This window comes from Haliaeetus albicilla, chromosome 3 (genome assembly GCF_947461875.1).
Source record: "Haliaeetus albicilla chromosome 3, bHalAlb1.1, whole genome shotgun sequence".
Taxonomy (NCBI): domain Eukaryota; kingdom Metazoa; phylum Chordata; class Aves; order Accipitriformes; family Accipitridae; genus Haliaeetus; species Haliaeetus albicilla.
In genome coordinates this window covers 15,505,545-15,524,457 of record NC_091485.1, presented here as the reverse complement: position 1 = coordinate 15,524,457, position 18,913 = coordinate 15,505,545, and positions in this window count along the sequence as shown.

The following is an 18,913-nucleotide window of genomic DNA, read 5'->3' as shown; positions in this document are numbered from 1 at the left end:
AAAACTGTAGCTGTCTGGGCAGTTATAAGAATGGGAAAAGAAATCACTTATAAGAAATGTTGCATAGAATAGAGAAGACGATACAGATCTTTTCAAAATTAAAAGGTCCTCCCTTTCAAATCTATGATATTACCAAAGTGACAGTGCTAGCTTGAGGAAAGCACCTCAATCCAGTAATCCCACCCAGACTACGAGAAGATAAGGGGATCCAGTTTAAAAGCAGATGTTTCACAAAACAGCATTTTCACAGAATACTTTGGTCATTATGTCAAATTATGGCTTAATTCTCTTGAAAGGAAGGGATGTGAATGAATGTTGTTAACAAGTTACATTCACATTCAATTGCTGTAGCATCTAAGCCACCTTTAAGTAAATGAGATAACTAATGAGGTTGGGAAAACACCAAACACAAAACACACCATCAATGCAAGTAAATTGATTATTTGTACATACAGAAAAGATAATTTCTTGGAACACGCAATAATTAATAAGTATAATGTTTTTGGAAACTCTTTCTGCACAGATATTCACACATGTGAATGAATGTGACACGTCATTCTGTTCCTTTTTGCTGGCTCATGAGCTTTTAGTCCTAAAAGTACTCAGTATGTCTGTATATCTCCAGTTACTTCTTGCTCCCAGGAGTCTATTTTATCACTTTAATTCCAGCTCTGAGCACAGAAGTACTTTCTGAAGTCTGTACTAACACCACCTCCTTATGTGTGTATAAGCAGCATGACATGCAGTGTTATGGAGCAATGCAGGTGGCATTCATCATTTTGGAGGCTGAGGTTATGATTTGGAACCCCCAATGTGCAACAACAGTATCAGCAAGATTGGTGCATTTTCTTCACTGCAAATATTGCAGTCAATTCTCTGACCACATGAAGTTACTCAGCAGATCAAATTGCTTATTTTCAAGGTTTAATTCTAACTTAACTCCTTTCGATGGCAATTATTTTCCGTATCGCAACTCACAATTACTGTGCAAACATTCTTCTGAAATTGGTTTCTCTGCTGCAAAATAAGTGAAATAGTAAACTGCTCAATTATTTTGAATAATGACGAACATCTTTTGAGGAAATCTTGCCACCATTTGTACAAACATTCAAATCCATAAATTTTCCAAATTAACTGAATGAATGTGAAATGGGACTATTCTACATGCAATATGAAGATGTGATCTGGTTGGTTTTCCTTGCTAAGCAGCAAGTGATACCTTTCAGTGCCATTTATGTTACCCATTGCAATGAAAGTCAACTGGAGTGTAGTTAGAAAAGTCTGTCACGTGCATTTTTAAAATGGCCAGTCTTACATGAAGAATTAGATTTTCCTCTGAGAAATAACAGTTATTAATATACAGCTGGGGGTGCTTATTAGTCAAGGAGTCATGAAAGTTTTAGATTCTCATTAGAAAGAGAGCCCAGTCCAGAAATATCTGTACCTTGCCTGCCCTTTCTCCTTCACTAACAGAATTGAGACCTATTCATAGTTAAAACACAAACTAGAAGGCACAGCAGGTTATGTGTTCATCCTGGCCCACTGAAAAATTATTTCTGAGGTCTTATGTAGCATTATCTATTACTCTGAAAATACCCATTCCTCAAGCCTCATTTCTGACACTTTATTTCTCTAACAGTTTGCATCATTGCTCCAGTTATAGAAACACACACATATGTATACTAAAAATAAAAACTTGAGCTGCTTCCTTAGAAAATCTATACCTGCAAAAGATATCAACATTAAATATTTGTAGTGAAACTCCAATTCACATATGTCTATCAACTGATTCTTTGTAAAGAATGAAAAAAGATGCTGGAAAATATGTTTGAAATATGAACCATTTACTCCTTTTCTAAGGTAATTACCCACACTGTTTGAGGCAAGATACCTGGAGACTTTTCAACCATGAATTTTCACTCTCTGCTTAACTTACATAAGTAACAAAGCCTTGCAGGTTCTTTGGGTCATATTCTTCTATGATGGTATAAAGAGATGGAAAAGTTTAGAGTGTTTTTCTCACAGTTTTTCCTTTGCCTGGAAAAACTATGGCTGGTAGTGTCCACACCAGTCCCTCCTGTGGATTCCAGGGCTAGCCTAACCGCTTTCCTTTCAACAGCAGTATTAGGTAGATGTGAAGCTCTCCTAAAGCAACAACTTCTTTTCCTTATCTTGGTCTCAGACTGGTATTAGATGCTCAAAAATCACAAGATCAATACATTTCAAGAAGATCTGTCCTATCTTGTATCACTTTACAGTCAGTATAAAAAGAGGTTGAAATAGTTGTTTTATACACAATCTGCTAGTTATTAGCATGACAGAACTTCACACCACGGAAACTGAACTCTGTATTATGAGATGTTAGGAAATTTAAAATTTCAAATAGTCTTCTATCCATGTGGATAGTAGCCTAAGCCTATTTTAGGTATTTCTTCAAAATATTCACTACTGCAATCTACGTGTCAGCTTCCAAGTTCCTCACTGGTTGTTACATATTTTGTAACAAAAAGCATGTTCTGTTTTTTATATATGTCCTGATATCCAGGAGCCAAATTTTTAGTCTATGTGTCATCTACTGCCTAATTAATCAGGTCATAGATCTTCAATATGCTGGTCTTGGACCGCTACCACAGCCCTGATAGTTCTAAATGTTGAAGGGACAAGGTTTTTCCAAGACCAGCTGAAATCTCATGATATTACAGCCTCTTTCTGTTGTTGAACACTTTTCATTATTCATACATATGGTTTAACTGGACATAAATTTCTGAACAGTCATTGTACGTCTTAGTGTCCAGCATGCTTCTTCAGATGTGGTGAATATATTCATCACATCCTATGTTTGCAAAATTATTAAACAGAATCTTGAGTTTTACTTGCAGTACATGTAATTTCTTGTAAAAGAGTATAACTTCCAATGACACTTGTCTTTGTTATTTCAAGGAAAAAATATTCAAAATATGACTACTGTAGTTTATTCTTTTTGATTCTTCACTTGTGATGATATACAGTAACTCCTTTTCAATAAAGATGTCTTTCTCCTGTGCAGAGATGTTTGACTGACAGCTACATACCTGATGGACCTGCAAGCAGTCATGGCTTTCCTCATCTGTATCTAACATCACAGTTCTGTTGGACTCTTGGAATCAAGTGCTGCAGTCACTTGGATGCACTCAGCAGCTCTATCTTCCTTCCAATGGCTTATATCTGCATGTCTGAGTGCATGTGCCTTGTGATCTTAATGGTGATTAGGTGATTAGGCATCCCGGAGAGTGCAGAAATTAATTCCTTTCTCACTATAAGCATTGCCCCTATTAAAAGCTGCTGGTATTGTATCATTCACACCTGAACTGCCTTCCAAGGCACCACATTATGAACTTGAATTATTATTCTTCTTCTTTTTCCCTCACACTGAGAATATTCTGGCCTTGTATGGCAATTAAATAGTCTTACTACTCAGCAGCGGGTGGTACTGCTATGTGTTAATTGCTACACAAAGTAAGTGATAACATCTCTTGTTTCATGTCTTTCTTACTGACAGCCTGCATGCACCCAGTTGTAATTATGACAATTGAATGAATGGCAGTTTACTTGCCTAGGACATGTACCTTGAGAGTCATGAAAGAGATTACAAACGTGCTACAAATATCTTCCTTCTCACTGGAAATTTCTGCATTCTCCATCTCTGCATCTACTCAGTCTCTTTTTAGATCTTCTTGCTGTATTTTCAGCATGGGGAAATAAGTAGTCCAGTTCCTTATACTTTTTCCTCTGCATTATCATTTGATCTGTCTTTGTCCTGTGGTCTGAATTCCTTCAATTTCATTCTGATTATTTGTGCTGAATTACTGATTCACAATTTTCATTCCCTTTTATGGATAATTCAGCTGCCCTCTTTAACTTGGATGCATGATATATGGGTTAAGACTCTGTCTTTCAATTAAAAATTTAATTTAAAATTTATCTTTAATTACAGGATTTTTTTTCACTATCCACAAAGTTACAGAGTTCCCATCTCTGAAGCAAAAACAATTTTCTGCTTCTCACTATCAGACAAAAATATCTTCCTATTGTTTCATTTTCTACAGGTAAAGTATTTATCTTACAATTTTATTGGTTGTGCCCATGTTTCAAACATAATTGCTGACAGTGTTTTCACAGACATGTCAATTCTTATGTGTCAGACATGATATTGATTCACATGACTCCATTCTGAGTTACTCACAGCCACCATCCTATGCCTTTGCAACACGCGTATGCCCAACCCTGTTCTACATCTATGTAACAGATGAGCTTGTCGTGGTTTAACCCCAGACAGCAATGAAGCACCAAGCAGCTGCTCACTCACTCCCCTCACCCAGTGGGATGGGGGAGACAATATGGGAAAAAAAAAGTAAAACTCGTGGGTTGAGATAAAGACAGTTTAATAGGACAGAAAAGTAAGGGAAAATAATAATAATAATAATAATAATAATAACAACAATAGAATATGCAAAACAAGTGATGCACAATACAACTACTCACCACCAATTGACCAGTGCCCGGCCAATCCCCAAGCCACGGTGCCCCCAGCCAACTCCCCCCCCAGTTTATATACTGGATATGACGACCCATGGTATGGAATATCCCTTTGGCGAGTTTGGGGCAGCTGCCCTGGCTGCGTTCCCTCCCAACTTCTTGTGCCTCCCCCCAGCCTCCGCTGGTAGGGCAGTATGAGAAGTTGAAAAGTCCTTGATTTAGTATACTAACACTGCTTAGCAACAACTAAAACATGAGTGTGTTATCAACATTCTTCTCATCCTAAAACCAAAACAGTACTGTACCAGCTACTAGGAAGAAGATTAACTTTGTTCCAGCCAAAACCAGGACAGACCTAAAACCAGGACAGACCTACAGCCATTTCTCTGTTTTTATCAGTAAAAAAAAAAAAAACCTTCCTTTTCTTATCTTTAAAGCTGCGAGAGCTCAATAAGCACTAATACATACCTAACTTCACTTTTTTTTGTCTCAAAGTCCAGCGTCGTGTTTTGTCTCTATCCTTCTCTGATACCCTTTTCCCAGTGCTTTTAATTACTGCATTGATTGCTTATTAATCAAGTTCCCTTGTTTTGAGTGTCCCTAGACTGGTCACTTCCATTGTATTTCATGCATTTCTTGCTGGAAAGTTAGAAAAGGTGAGATGTTCATGAAAACCTGAGCTCTTTGTTAAGAAAGCCATTTATCCAAATGCTTAAAACAGAGCTAACACTGCATTCCCCATAGTTTTATTCTCTGGAGCATTACCAAAATACCTCCCTTTGTAATTTCTATTCCTTCATCCAGTTCTTTCCATGTTATTAAGATTAATATTAAAGTAGGCTGGATTTGCCAGCAATGGGTTCTTCAGAAGGATGGGGCAAAAGAGAACAGGAGTGCCTGAGGTATGTCTGAGGCATCTTGGGTACCTCACTGAGCATTTAGAGTTTCAGGAAGAATTAAGTGGGATTCAGAAAGTGTGGGAAGATATGTATGTTTGAGGGGAGGGTCTTTCCCTCCCTTAATAAATATACCTCCCTCAGGCTGCTTTGATTGCCAAGGCAGGCTCTCACAGCCCTCTCCTCAGTCCTTCCCTTCCTCCGGATAAGCCTCTGTGTTCACCCACCCTCTCCTTCCCACGGCATTTCTCTGCCTTTCTGCATGTGTGGTTGATTTTTCTCACTAAGACTGGCTTTTCTAAATATTCTCAACTGTTGCATTTGCAAATGTTAGGCTTTAAGACACAGCGAAGTATTATGTATACAAATATTGATTTCTGTATAAATAATTTTGAAAATAGTGTAACAGAGTTTTGTGAGAAGCAAGTGATGACCAAAACACAGACAATAACATGTCAGATTTCTAGTTTCTCCTCACTTCTCAGTTGGACAATAACCTTTTTTCCCCTTGGAAGTTGTAGTGTGAAGTCTGAATGGGAACCTAACTGTAATTGCATTTGCTGTATATTTAATCACATGAAATGTGAAAGATATAATATACAGTACAAGCAGGAAGATCATTTGTTGGGCAGATTATGTTAGTGGTGATTCAGTTCTAACCATATTTTCTATTGCAACTAGTGTACGAATAGAGCTGTGTGACCTAACATTGTACGTCTGATTTTGTTAGCTCAGAATAACGGTACTGCTAATGTGATGAAAAAAGACCTGCTCTCTCCTCAGCCACAAGGCACATTCTTTCCCCAAATTTGCTTAAAAAATTATTCCTAGAGTCTGCGTATGAGAGTGCTGAGAAGCACTACCAGAAGCACTGGTGAGAATGGCAGTTATGTTACAATAGCAATAATTCTTAGCTGGAAAAACACCTCTGAAAACTAAAACCAAAATAAAACAAAACAAAACCCAAAACAAACAAACAAACAAACAAACCCACAAAAACACCCCAAACCAAATCAAGCAAATAAAAAAAAAAACCAAACCACATCCAGCCAACCAAATCAGCACATCCAGACTTCTAGAACATATGAATTTTCCGGGGGGTGATGGGAATTAAATACTTTAAAAGTATACAGAAGATGAAAACCAGCAATGACATAGATAGATAACAAACTATGACCAGATTTTGCCTAATCCTTAACTTGCTGCAGTATTTGGAAAAGGAGATGACAGTGTCCTAAAGGATGTGGAGAAATGCAAAGAGACTGACACAAATAACATGCTTTTTAAGTCTCCACACCAGCACATGGAATTCCACCCCCTCCAAGTCAGAGGCAGCCAGCCTAGCTCTCAAACTGCAGATAAATAGTGAAACCATGGGGAAGCCTGACCTCCATCTCTTTCTTGCCCACCGCAAAAGCTGTCTGACGCTGTGTCAAGTTCAGTTTCTAAATGTAACTCGAAAATGTCGCAGTCATATGTGACATTCTTCTGCATCAAGGTATCTGGCATGCTCCACCTGACTCTTTCGTCAAAGTAACACTCATTCACAACTATGTGCCTGTATTGGGTCTGGCTGAGATGGAGTTAATTCTCCCCATAGCAGCCCTCACAGTGCTGTGCTCTGTATTGGTAGCTAGAAAGGTGTTGATAACACACCAGTGTTTTGGCTACAGCTGAGCAGTGCTGGCACAGCATCAAGGCTGTCTCCCCAACATTTTTGCCCCCCCCTCAATGGCAGGCTGGGGCAGGGCAAGATCTTGGGAGGGGACATAACCAGGACAGCTGACCTAAACCAACAAAACAGATATTCCATACCATATGACGTCAGCTCAGATATAAAAGCTAAGTTAAGGGAGACGGAAGAGGGGGGCATTTTGTCTTCTGGAGCAACCACTCCGGTTGCCCTGCTTCCCGAGAAGCGGCTAGACATCGCCTGCTGATGGGAAGTAGAGAATAACATCATTTGTTTTTTCTTTGCTTTTGCGCACGCAACCTTTGCTATCACTTTATTAAACTGTCCTTATCTTGACCCACGAGCCTTTTGTTATATTTTCTCCCCCCCATCCAGCTGAGGAGGGGGAGTGATAGAGCAGCTTTGGTGGGCACCTGGCATCCAACCAGGGTCAACCCACCACAGTGCCATTCCCTGTCTGGTTAAAGGCATTGCAGAGTACAAAGAAATCAAAATGAATCACTGACAACCAATACAAGAATGGGCACAGTCTGCAGGCTCTCAACTGGGAGGACTGCAGAGACTTGAACCTTTTGTTCCAAAAGTAGTCAGCACTTCTCTTTATATTTTCTCTATGTTTTTTTGCCAAATGGCTGTGAGAAATACTGTGGTTGGTTGTAAAGTAAAGGCTACACCATTTACCATTCTGGTTTGCCTTGCTTGACTTAGAATTTGGGTACAAGTGCAGAAAGGAGAGCCTTCCATGTAGTGTCTCCTTCTCTTTTACTTGTAGTCTGCTTGTTGGATCATCTGTGGGAAGGGACCTAGGACACTGACGATTCCCTTGGTATCCCCTTGATGTCTGTTACAGTTGTGGGTTTGGTCTTTTACTACAAATCTTACATATGTTTGAAGACATTAGGGAGGGCTTTGGCTCAAGGAATGTGGAATAAGGTTTTGTGAGGTCCAAGGAAACTCCCCTATATGTTTACCTGCCAATGCAGAGCATTTGATTTGCTAAGCCATGGCATGCATTTCTGTATTTATTACTGCTGTAATGGGAAGCACCATATTTTATAGCATTTACCTTCTTCAGACAAATAGGGAATTACATTTCCTCTGTTACAATACTACATATATATTATAGAGGGGTTGGACTCTGTGTGCTGTGACTTCATCGCTTACATTAGAAGAAAAGCATTATCATACCAAAACACATTCTCTTTCCAAAACTGTTGCTAGGACACTGGCTTCACCTAGGAGTATTAATTGAAGTACCTCTGAGTTTCTAAAATGATCTAGATTCTTTCTTTTTCAGCAAATAAACATCTACTCGCCAATTCATTAGGCAGAAATCCAAATACTGCCTGCTCAAAGCACAACCCATTTGGAATTAAAGATAAATTATTTCCATTGACATAAACAAAAACTAGGTCAGATCATAGATAACATTAAGAATAAAAATCCCAGAGAACTCTACTCACTGTAAGGACTGTAACTATCATTTCCCTTCCTAACATATTTTGCTATTTACTATTTGACTCTTGTTTATTAGATTGCTGACTTTCATAGAAAATGGTGTTTTCTACCAGAAATGAATTTTGTGGATAAATCCTTTGGGATTAAAAGCATTTTTAAGGATTAAATATTCACAAACAGTTGAATGTTTAGGCTATATTTCCAGTTCTGAAACTTTTGCATCAGGGTCAAGGCTTCCAACAGTGAATGGTAATGTTGGTCACCTCAGTAGAGCTCCCAGTTTAAGACAGTATACCAGCTTGTTCATTAAAGATCAGCTACATTCTGACAATTCAAATCCATTAAGGTGTTTCAAATCAGTCATGAAGTAACTGAGGTAATAAAAATCGCTAGACATTTTTAACAATTTTGATACAGACTCATGAATTTAAAATCAAGTTTTGGTTTTCCAGCAGTCTAACATTTTTATTACATTCTCTGTCCCTCTGCCTACCAACATATTTCTCAAAGACGATATTTAGAGAAACACTGACAAAAGTTAAGGATAGCTTTCTCTGTGTCCCTACTATATCCATATTAAATTTTAGTGTGTATAATAGTGACAGAAAAAATAGTGCTTCAAAACATAAATACCAAGTTATATGCCACTACTAAACGGGAAGAAATTCCTGATGGAAAATGAAGCAGTGCTTCCTGGGTTAGATTAGATTTGATCTGTATGATGTATAAGATGAATAAAATATTTTTAAAAGAACATACTTTAAAGTGCTAGCTTGTTTATCTGGTTGTTTTTTTTTTTTTCTTTCTAATATATACATGCAAGCTGAGCTAAGTAATTTTTTTATGTACCCATCTGGAACCAAAGCCCTTAGTGATTCAAGAACAAAGCAGATTTGATGCACTATTGATTTTCTACCTTAGCAGTAGAAAAACAATTGCTCTATGCAAAGATCTGTTTTTCTGGATCTCTGCCATCCGTCTTTTTAACATTTGTGTAATGTAGCATTTGTGTAGAAAAAGAAACTCACACAAGGTTAAAAAGGGAAAAAAATACTCTCTCATAACAATTTTACGTAAGTCTTCACATTGCAAAATAACTTTTGAAAGATATTTAATAGTCTTTCCACTATGAAATATCTGGACTTCTTTGTAGTACATAAATGCACTCCGAATTGCATCTGCTCTTCCTTCCCTGCTCTCAGACCACATGCTGGTCGGTCTACCTGCAGCGGTGCAGGGACAGATTTAATCACTATGTGCTGAATTTCCTTTCCTAGACAACCTTGAATACGGAGTTTTGGCCTTAAACTTTCCTGAATCAAACTGTGCTTTATGTAAGAGGCATCAGACAGCGACCAGTTTGGAAAATCAGTCCTGATGCCTCTAAGGAAGTGTAACAGGAACTGTGTGCAGGGAGCTCCTGCTCAGGATCTAGTCACAACGCATCTGAGCCCAAAATGAGTTTCCCTCTGTTGTAGGATTTCTTTGCCTGGGATCTGCAGACAGTTTGGAGCTCTTCAGAAGCGGAGAGCAAATCACAGAGCCGAGTTACAGTGTAACCTTCTCATGATATATTGTGCTATAAGGGCTATTTTACAGCAGCATTCACAAGTCACTAAAAAGTCCAAGACAAAGCAGTATTTTATGTGCTTATAGGTGCAAACAACAGAACGTTTAAGGCAACAATCCCATCAGTTCATAAACCATTAAAGGTGACCGTGCCTCCAGTTCATGACAAAGTTCAAGAAGAATAATATTTTGTAGGAATAGTGTGTGATATCTATACAGAAACCTGAAACATTTATACATTCTGAAAAAAAGAAGTACCTTCCTTCAAAAGGTCTGTCGTAAACCCCCTAGAAGATATGTCATTGCATTCTACTGTCAGGTCTAAGGAATCTGTTCTTATACAAGGCTGATCAAAATTCAGATTGAACATTTTCCATCCCTAAAATGAGTGTTTTATGGAAGCATTAATAGCCATCAAGAGGAAAAAAAGCAAAAAATGAACTGGAAAGATTGCACAGAAATCTAAGTGAAATACAGTGAGTAAGATTGCACCAAAACTAATGTCTGTGTTGTCTGATGCTCCATCCCGCTATTGTCATCAGGATCCCAGATCAGCATCTTTCATGCTGTAACATCACCCCCAGATATTTCAGGACAAAAGCAAATACTAGAAAACTTCTGCTCTGCATGGAGGCACTGTTCTCTTCAAACTCCTTTTGTAGTCTGAACACTCCATCACAATTCTGATTCATTCCTTCAGTGGTGGCCTCATCTACCCAAAGAGTGTTCCCATCCTATAGTCTAAAATTATGATTTTCACAGAGATAATGACTTTTCCTGACACTGTTTCCTCTTTTTCTATTTTGTCACATTGTACTTCTGTTATTAATGATTGATAATTTTCTTTGCCCAGCCTCATCTCTTCCTCTGCTCTCTGTCATCTTAACTATGTCTCTTCTTCATGCTTTCTGTCTGCCTAGACAGTGCAAGACAATTTGGGAACTACTTTTTATCAGGATTTGAACAATTTGGTCTAGAATGCTTCTTCAGAAGTACTTTATTAATACAGGACCAAGCAAAACCAAAACACCAGTATATGTGTTCCTATGGAAAAGTATATTTATGAAATTTTTTCTTCCTTTAACCTTGGATTTATTTCAAAGCCTACAGATATCATTGACAGTCTTTCTGTTTACTTCCATATGCTTGGGTTCCAACATACATGACTCTTGTGAATAAAAGTTATATCTTATACATGCAATGTAAAGAAACAAAGAAACAACTAAGGAAGGTTGGGGAGAAGTAAATGGTGCAAATCAGCATTATTCCGTTGGTTTCAGTGGAGCTACGCTGATTTATACAATTTGAAAATGGCCTGTCTTAAAAAAGAAGTGAAATTAACTTACATCAAAGATCAGTATCGCACAGAAGAAATTTGCCACCTGTTGCTGCCACCTTATAGGACACATGGCTTTGAGGAAGGGGTGGTAATCAGTGAAACAAGTGAATATAAGAGCCAATATTCAGAATTTTACCGATGAACCAGATAATTGCTTCTTTCCAACCCATTTTATGATTTCATATTTACCATGCCACTTGGATAGTTGACAATAGGTTCTGGACCACATGAATTAGATGATAGCAGCTGCTAAGTTTTTCCTCAGTTCCATATTCACATATTTTTACATTTTCTCTCCTTCTGGTTAATTTTGTTTTGCAGAACTGTGGATGGGTCCTACAAGTGCTCCAAGATTGTACTAAAAGGACTAAGATAATAATAAATATAACCAAAAAAAGGATTAAACTCATGTGATGAACTGAAGACAATCTTAAAGTTTCTTATTTCTAATTGCACTCTGGTTTTACCTAGTAATATTGGCTTCTTTTAAGCACCAGAGGACTAAACTTTATTTGAGGATTGATTTTCATGTTTACTTTATTCAAAGAATGATTCTCATATTCTGGCTGCCAGGGTAGATTTTTATGATTCTGATAGATTATTTTCACTGTCAAGAAAACACAGCTTTGGAAAGCACAGAAACAATGAAATAATTAAAATGTGTGAAGTATGTTCATGCAGAGTATGCCAGAGACAGACTGACTGACTGAAAAGACAAAATGTTACTGTTAAGGGTTTTTTTCTAATTTAATAAAAAACTAAAGAATGGTTTGCTATTTTTATACTACTAAGCTTCAGTCAGATTCTAAGACTAAACACTTCTCATTTCTCACCCAAAAGAAGTGAGTAAGATTACGTCAAGAGCAAAAACTGTGAATGGACGTTAAGAATTGTCTGTCAAAGTCTGTAGTTTACAGTTTAGGTGTTATCAGAGGTTACTGGTAGGTTTCTTAGTTCTTAGTATGAAATGAGCTGACATCTTTCCTGTTTGTATTTTTGAGACATGTCAGTTTTGTAGAGTTCTCCAAGGTTTCAGCAATTTTTTGGAAAGACTGTGGTGGTTTATGTCTTTATAAGTACATGAGACTGAAGTAAGTGAAGCCACAGTAAACTAAAAGAATCAGCTGAGATGTCCTCAAGCTATGTGCAAACAGAAAGTTATTTACAGAGAGAACTATAATGAATCGGTATTTGATGGATAGTAATTCATCCGATCAATTGATGATATTTACTAGTGTAAAGAAGGCAAGGTAGGCACCCGTTAGACTTAAGGCAATCAGGAATCACTCTCAACTGAGTGTCAACAATAAAGAAATATATGAATCCATGCATGCAGTATAAACTATCATAAGTCTTCAAACTCCTGCCTGCACACCCTTCCCCTGCCCTGTCCTCTTCTGCTTTTCTTTCTTTTCAGGAGTAGAAGCAAGAAAGACAGGAGGGTGAGAATTTGCTCCATGCATGCTCTCTTTCTCAGTAGGGAGCAACAGCTATAAAGGAAATCCACAAAGGTTTTTTAAATTGTAATTTGTTGATCATCCTTTCTGTTGAAGTTTAGCATGTAAAAAAATTTAAGTTAGTTTTGTAATTCAGTATCAAATCTGAAACAAATAAAGCAAATACAGAAATCATTAAAGAACATAGGTTTATATCTCTCTCTCAGGCCTGAACTTCAAGCATGAAAAAGATGTCTAATACATTTGCTCAGTTCTAACACAGGTTTACACAAGTGATTAGTCACTGGAATCTCTGATATCCTTTGTTACATCTTCCCTAAACCAATCTAACTTTGAAGTATTCCTGTTGCTGAGTTCGCCATGAGTCAGTCAGGTTTGTTTCATTGTGACTATACGTTGCCCTGAAATGTATATGGCAAATACATATTTGTCGCAGTAGGAAAGGCATACATGGATCTCTGGTCAAAATCTGCCTTGAAACTTTTAATGCCGATTTGTGCAGTCTGAACAGCTGTGTTCATCTGGTGTTACAGAGTCAAACCTGCGTGTCTGCATTTTTTAGTAGCCATTAATTGTTGTCTTGCACTGTTCTCTGTGCCTTCCACTTCATTAATCACAGGACAGTGGTAGGCCAGGGGGTGCGCAATGGGAGCACCTAAATATAAGGAGTAAATTTTCTGCTTCTGCTCAAAATTGTGCAGTAAGCCTCCCTGCCAAAATTCTTTTTTATAAGAAATGCTATTTGAAAACCTCTTGTAATAGGAACTGAGCTATCTCAAAGTCATGGTGAAAGGCACAATATTATGGTACCTGCACCAGTTTCTTTATCTATTAGCTAATGCTGGCACATTACAGTTACAATCCTTTGTCACATAAATTTAAAACTATGAAAACTTTAGACTACGGGTGGGAAACAGAGAAATTAATGAGTAACATATTTCCAACTTGGTTTTGTTGTCTGTTCATTTTTTCCTAAACACTAGTAAAAGTAGTCAAACAGCTGCATTGGTTGTACTGGGTACACCTGGCTACAGGATGCCCTGTGCAGGGTGAGGCCATGAGTTGCGCTGTGCTGGTCACAGGCGGCTCTGACACCAGTGGGAATGGCACTGCACTCTGTCAGGGATCCCCAGTGCACCAACCTTGATGCATTTAAGAAAGAGACACAGCCACTTTGGGGAGGGGACACGCAAGGAGACATGGAGGGGACATGAAGGGGCCATTTCTGGGGACATGGCTGGAGATGCACTCTGTGAAGGATGTGCTCCATGTCAGAGCAGGGACTAGCGAGGGACCACGGCTGCGGACGACCCACGCTGGGGCAGAAACACCCCCGAGGGACTGAGGCCATCGCTGAAGGAGGGATCAAGTATAAAACACAGCAAAAACAATGGGAGATGAACCAGGGGAGATGGGGATGAAAGATGTTTCCTAAGTGTTTGTTTAACTGACTATGGTTTTTCTCAATATCTGAATCAGTAATAAAAAGGTTGTGTTAATTGTCAGTAAATTAAATTAAATTAGGTAAATTTACCCAGGTTGAGACTATTTTGCCCACAGCAATGGGTTAAGATGATTCTTTTTCCCAGTATTTTAAGATATACTGTGGTGACAGATGTTTTGATTTAAATTAACCTGACTTTGCTCCTCTCTCAATAATTTGACAGTTTATTTTGCTGACCATATGGCTATAACTAGAATCATAATCTATTGTATTTGAACTGAAGAACAAGGTGCTGAGGACAAATGATAAGAGAATCATTTGCTTTCCATCTCTGCTATTCCCTGCAGGGATGTTTTGCACGATGAAAACAACATTCTGAATTAAAATTGTTCCTTTTCTCATATCAAGGTTCTAGTCCTATTTAGGAGAATTTTTGAACTTATTCAATGCTTTATTTAATGCTATAAATGTCTTTTCTCTAGTAGAAAATTAATTCCTAGAGTCAGAAAAGGGGAAAAAAATGCTGAGTTCCTGATTTTGCTGGTCAAACTTCTGATTAAACATTCCGTGCAATGTGTATAAAGAAGGATTGGATTTCCAGCACTTAATTACTTTAGCCAGTTGCCATCTGTTCTTTGAATTCTGACCTTTTTTTCCAAGTTGAGGCTACATGGAGCGTCTGCAGGCAAGCCAATTAGATCATGGATGTTTCACGCTGACATTACAACAGACTTAATGTCCACCTGCAGAACCCTGGTTGATAAATTTAATAGTGATGACACAGTGGCCTTCTGCAACCTTCATCCAGCAAGCAAATAATAGTTTATTACACTTGGTATTGTTCGTCTAAAATGTGGCATAACAAGCAGTGGCAAAATCACATTTTGATTTGTTTCTTCAGCCCATGACATTAATCATACACTATCAAAAGCTTTTCACGCTACAGTTTCTCACAAAGATAATGCAGGTTAACTCTAAAAAACAACCCCACAAAACTACCCTTTTCTGGGCTAAGAGGAATAGTCACAGACTGAAATAGCATGGAGCTTTAAGCCACCCATCCTCCCATAAAATTCTCAGATGGCCAAGGTTAAGGACTTTGCAGGAAGTCCATCACTCTACTCTTATACTGCCTGTCCTCTGCTTATGAAAATGATTGACAGTCTACAGATTCTTACACTGGTAACATGAATACATACAAAATATCACTGTATTTCTAGTAGCAGTTATATTAACAGATGATTGTCCATCAATGTACAGCAATGATACAATACTATTTCAATATTGTTCACTACAAAGTGGTACCAAAGACATATTCAAGTCTATCTCAGCCTCTAATGAGGACCTAATTATTTGTGTGAACATCAAAATGTTATAATTTGTGAATGTAATACTGTCATCAAAGGGTATACATCAATAGGACTTAATACCTAAAAGTTTCTTTGCAAAGAAAAGAAGCTTCTGGAAAAATATATAGCTTCAGTTTCATTAAGTGTCTGAAAAAAACAAGAAGAAAGATACACTTTTCCTTGAGGAATGTTTTGAAGCTGACTGTAAATGCAAAGATGAGCTGGAGGGCATGATGTGAAGCCTATCAATGTCAATGAGAGTCAGCCCTTGTATTGATTTTAATGGTCTTTGAATCAGGTCCTAAGCATGAGATTTTGATAACCCATTAAAGCTTCCACATTTTAAAACTGAACTTTTTCTATTGATCCACTAGCTCAAAGACAGATAATAAATGTTACATGAAGAAGCACAAATCCTTACCACTGTATGGAAACACACTACTTCAGCGTGTCCTCTGCTTACACTACTGAGCCAGACGGCAGTATATGTAAAGTGGTATGTTGCAGAGTTTCAGAAGCAATTTTGCTGAGTTTCAAGGAGATTAATGTCTTAATAGACCACAGGTTGTCTGTTCGCTCTTAATAGGAATCTTTTATTCCTCTCTCCACTTCTTCGATGCTGCAAAGTGCAATAAAACCAACTGCATTTGCACTGAATGAAATTCACTCTATTTCAGTGCTAGGTAGTGACAAAACTTCTAATGAGCCACTTTGCTTGTTCTGTTTATTTGGCAGCATCAAACAGAAAACTCATGCATCAGGAAAAAAAGTCTGGAGGTTATGTCATCTTGCTGAGTTTATCCCCCTAAATGGAACATTTTCAGGATTCTGGATAGAGAACTAGATGTTATTTCAGCTTAAAAAAATGAGTCCAAATACTGAATTTCTTCTGTACAGATATGGAGATGCTTCAACCTTTCCACAATAACATCTGAATAAAGGGAAAATTAAACTGACTTAGATAAATATTTAATATAAAACATCTGTCCTGATTTCAGCTGGGATAGAGTTAATTGTCTTCCTAGTAGCTGGTACAGTGCTATGTTTTGGGTTCAGCATGAGAAGAATGTTGATAACACTGATGTTTTCAGTTGTTGCTCAGTGGTGTTTAGACTATAGTCAAGGATTTTTCAGCTTCTCATGCCCAGCCAGCGAGAAAGCTGGAGGGGTACAAGAAGTTGGCACAGGACACAGCCAGGGCAGCTGACCCAAACTGGCCAACAGGGTATTCGATACCATGTGACGTCACATCTAGTATAGGAACTGGGAAGAGGGGGCAGGGAATCACCGCTGGGGGACTGGCTGGGTGTCAGTCGGCAGGTGGTGAGCAATTGCACTGCGCATCATTTGTACATTCCAAGCCTTTCATTATTGCTGTTGTCATTTTATTAGTGTTATCATTATCATTATTAGTTTCTTCTTTTCTGTTTTATTAAACCATTCTTATCTCAACCCACGAGTTTTACTTCTTTTCCAGATTTTCTCCCCCATCCCACTGGGGGGGGGGGGGGAGTGAGTGAGCGGCTGCATGGTGCTTAGTTGCTAGCTGGGGTTAAACTAAGACAACATCTTTCTTAAAGATAATAAATTCATTACATTCAAAGTGTAACACAGAAATTAATTATACTTTTAAACTGATCTGTGATGTATATATGTAAATGTTAGATTTTTCATTTGAAACAATTAGGCACAATAATGTGCTTTTTTTGACTGAAGACTACAAATCACAGCAATAGCAAATGTGTCATTCCTTAATTTGCTAGAGCATACCATTTACCTCTATGATCCCTTCTTTATTACCATTTAAGCATGTCTGTGGCAAGACAATCTGAAAACCAGGCATGATATTCTTTTGATTCTTTCCACCCTCACTACCTACACTGCCTTTTTTCCAATTAAATTTGGCCTGAGAAAGAGTAGTATCAGTGGATGCACATATACAAAAAAATCTTATCCTCCATGCCTTGTGATTCTTTTTGCCCCTCATGACTCTTTTGGCCCCTTGTGATAATTAATATTTAAACATAGGGGGTTTTTTTACTCTGTCAACATATTTATCACATGTGTGTGTGCATACACACACACATACTTATATCACTTTTGCTCAAACCTCCTACTGCCCAGAATACAACAACATTCAAGCAAAGAGAAGTGCTATTTTATTTTATTTTATTATTTTATTTTATTTTATTTTACCTTAGTGTGACCCATACATGTACTTATTTTATAACCTGACAATCTGCTTATTCTCACCTGGCTGACATTGTAAGATTTCTTCAAAGAGCAGACTTTCTAACAATGTAGTTGCTAAGGACTGCCCATGTAGTCTACTCCAGCTCTTTACCTGGCAGGAGGCTGAGTCCAGCTCTAAGCTTTCCCTACATCCGAGTTTCTCTAGCAAGAGTATGTTTCCATCTGCTACAAGGTTATACCCACAACTGCCTCAAAGCTGTACACTTTGGGTGAATTTTCTCCAACAAATCTATTCCCCCATTCCCTTCTGTCCTTCCTCTTCCCCTCACTTCCTTCAGTGTTGTTTTTCCCTGGTTCCTCACCACAACAAAGCCTATAACTAGTCTGGGATCCCCCTCTTGTCTTTATCTAGCCACGCCAGCTGTCCTTCACCCAGCCCGCACTCTTAACTCTTCACCTGTGCCCTCCTAGACCTATACTGTCTAACTTCATGCCCACTTTAACTCATAATAATCCTTCTGCCCAAAGATATCGCTTGTATAAATCTCTCCAACATTCGTTTCTGCTCGGTCTTGGCAAGGTTGAGCAGGAAGATCATCTTGCCTTAGAAAGTGCTCGCCAAGCCTTGTTCCCAATTTTGGAGCTTTACATGCAAGCTGACTGGATGGTGGGCTGAATATTGCAATGGGAGTTGGATCCTCTGCAACTCTAGATGAGGTTTGCTTGACCCTCAAAGGCAAATAAAATCTGCCTTACTCCTGAACTTAAGACCCATGAATTCCGGCCCAGGTGTTTTCCTTATTTCTTTTGTTTTGATGCAGTTGTTGTTACAAATTACTTACAAAAATGAGGTTAAAAAAGAACAGCATTTAGAAACTACTTCTTAAGAGCAAAAAATGAAAAGGACTAACCAAAGTAACTTCTCTGTCAGCTCAGCATGTCAGCTGACAACAGAACAGAGAAAATGTGCTGCATGGAAACAGTTACCTCCCTGCTGCTT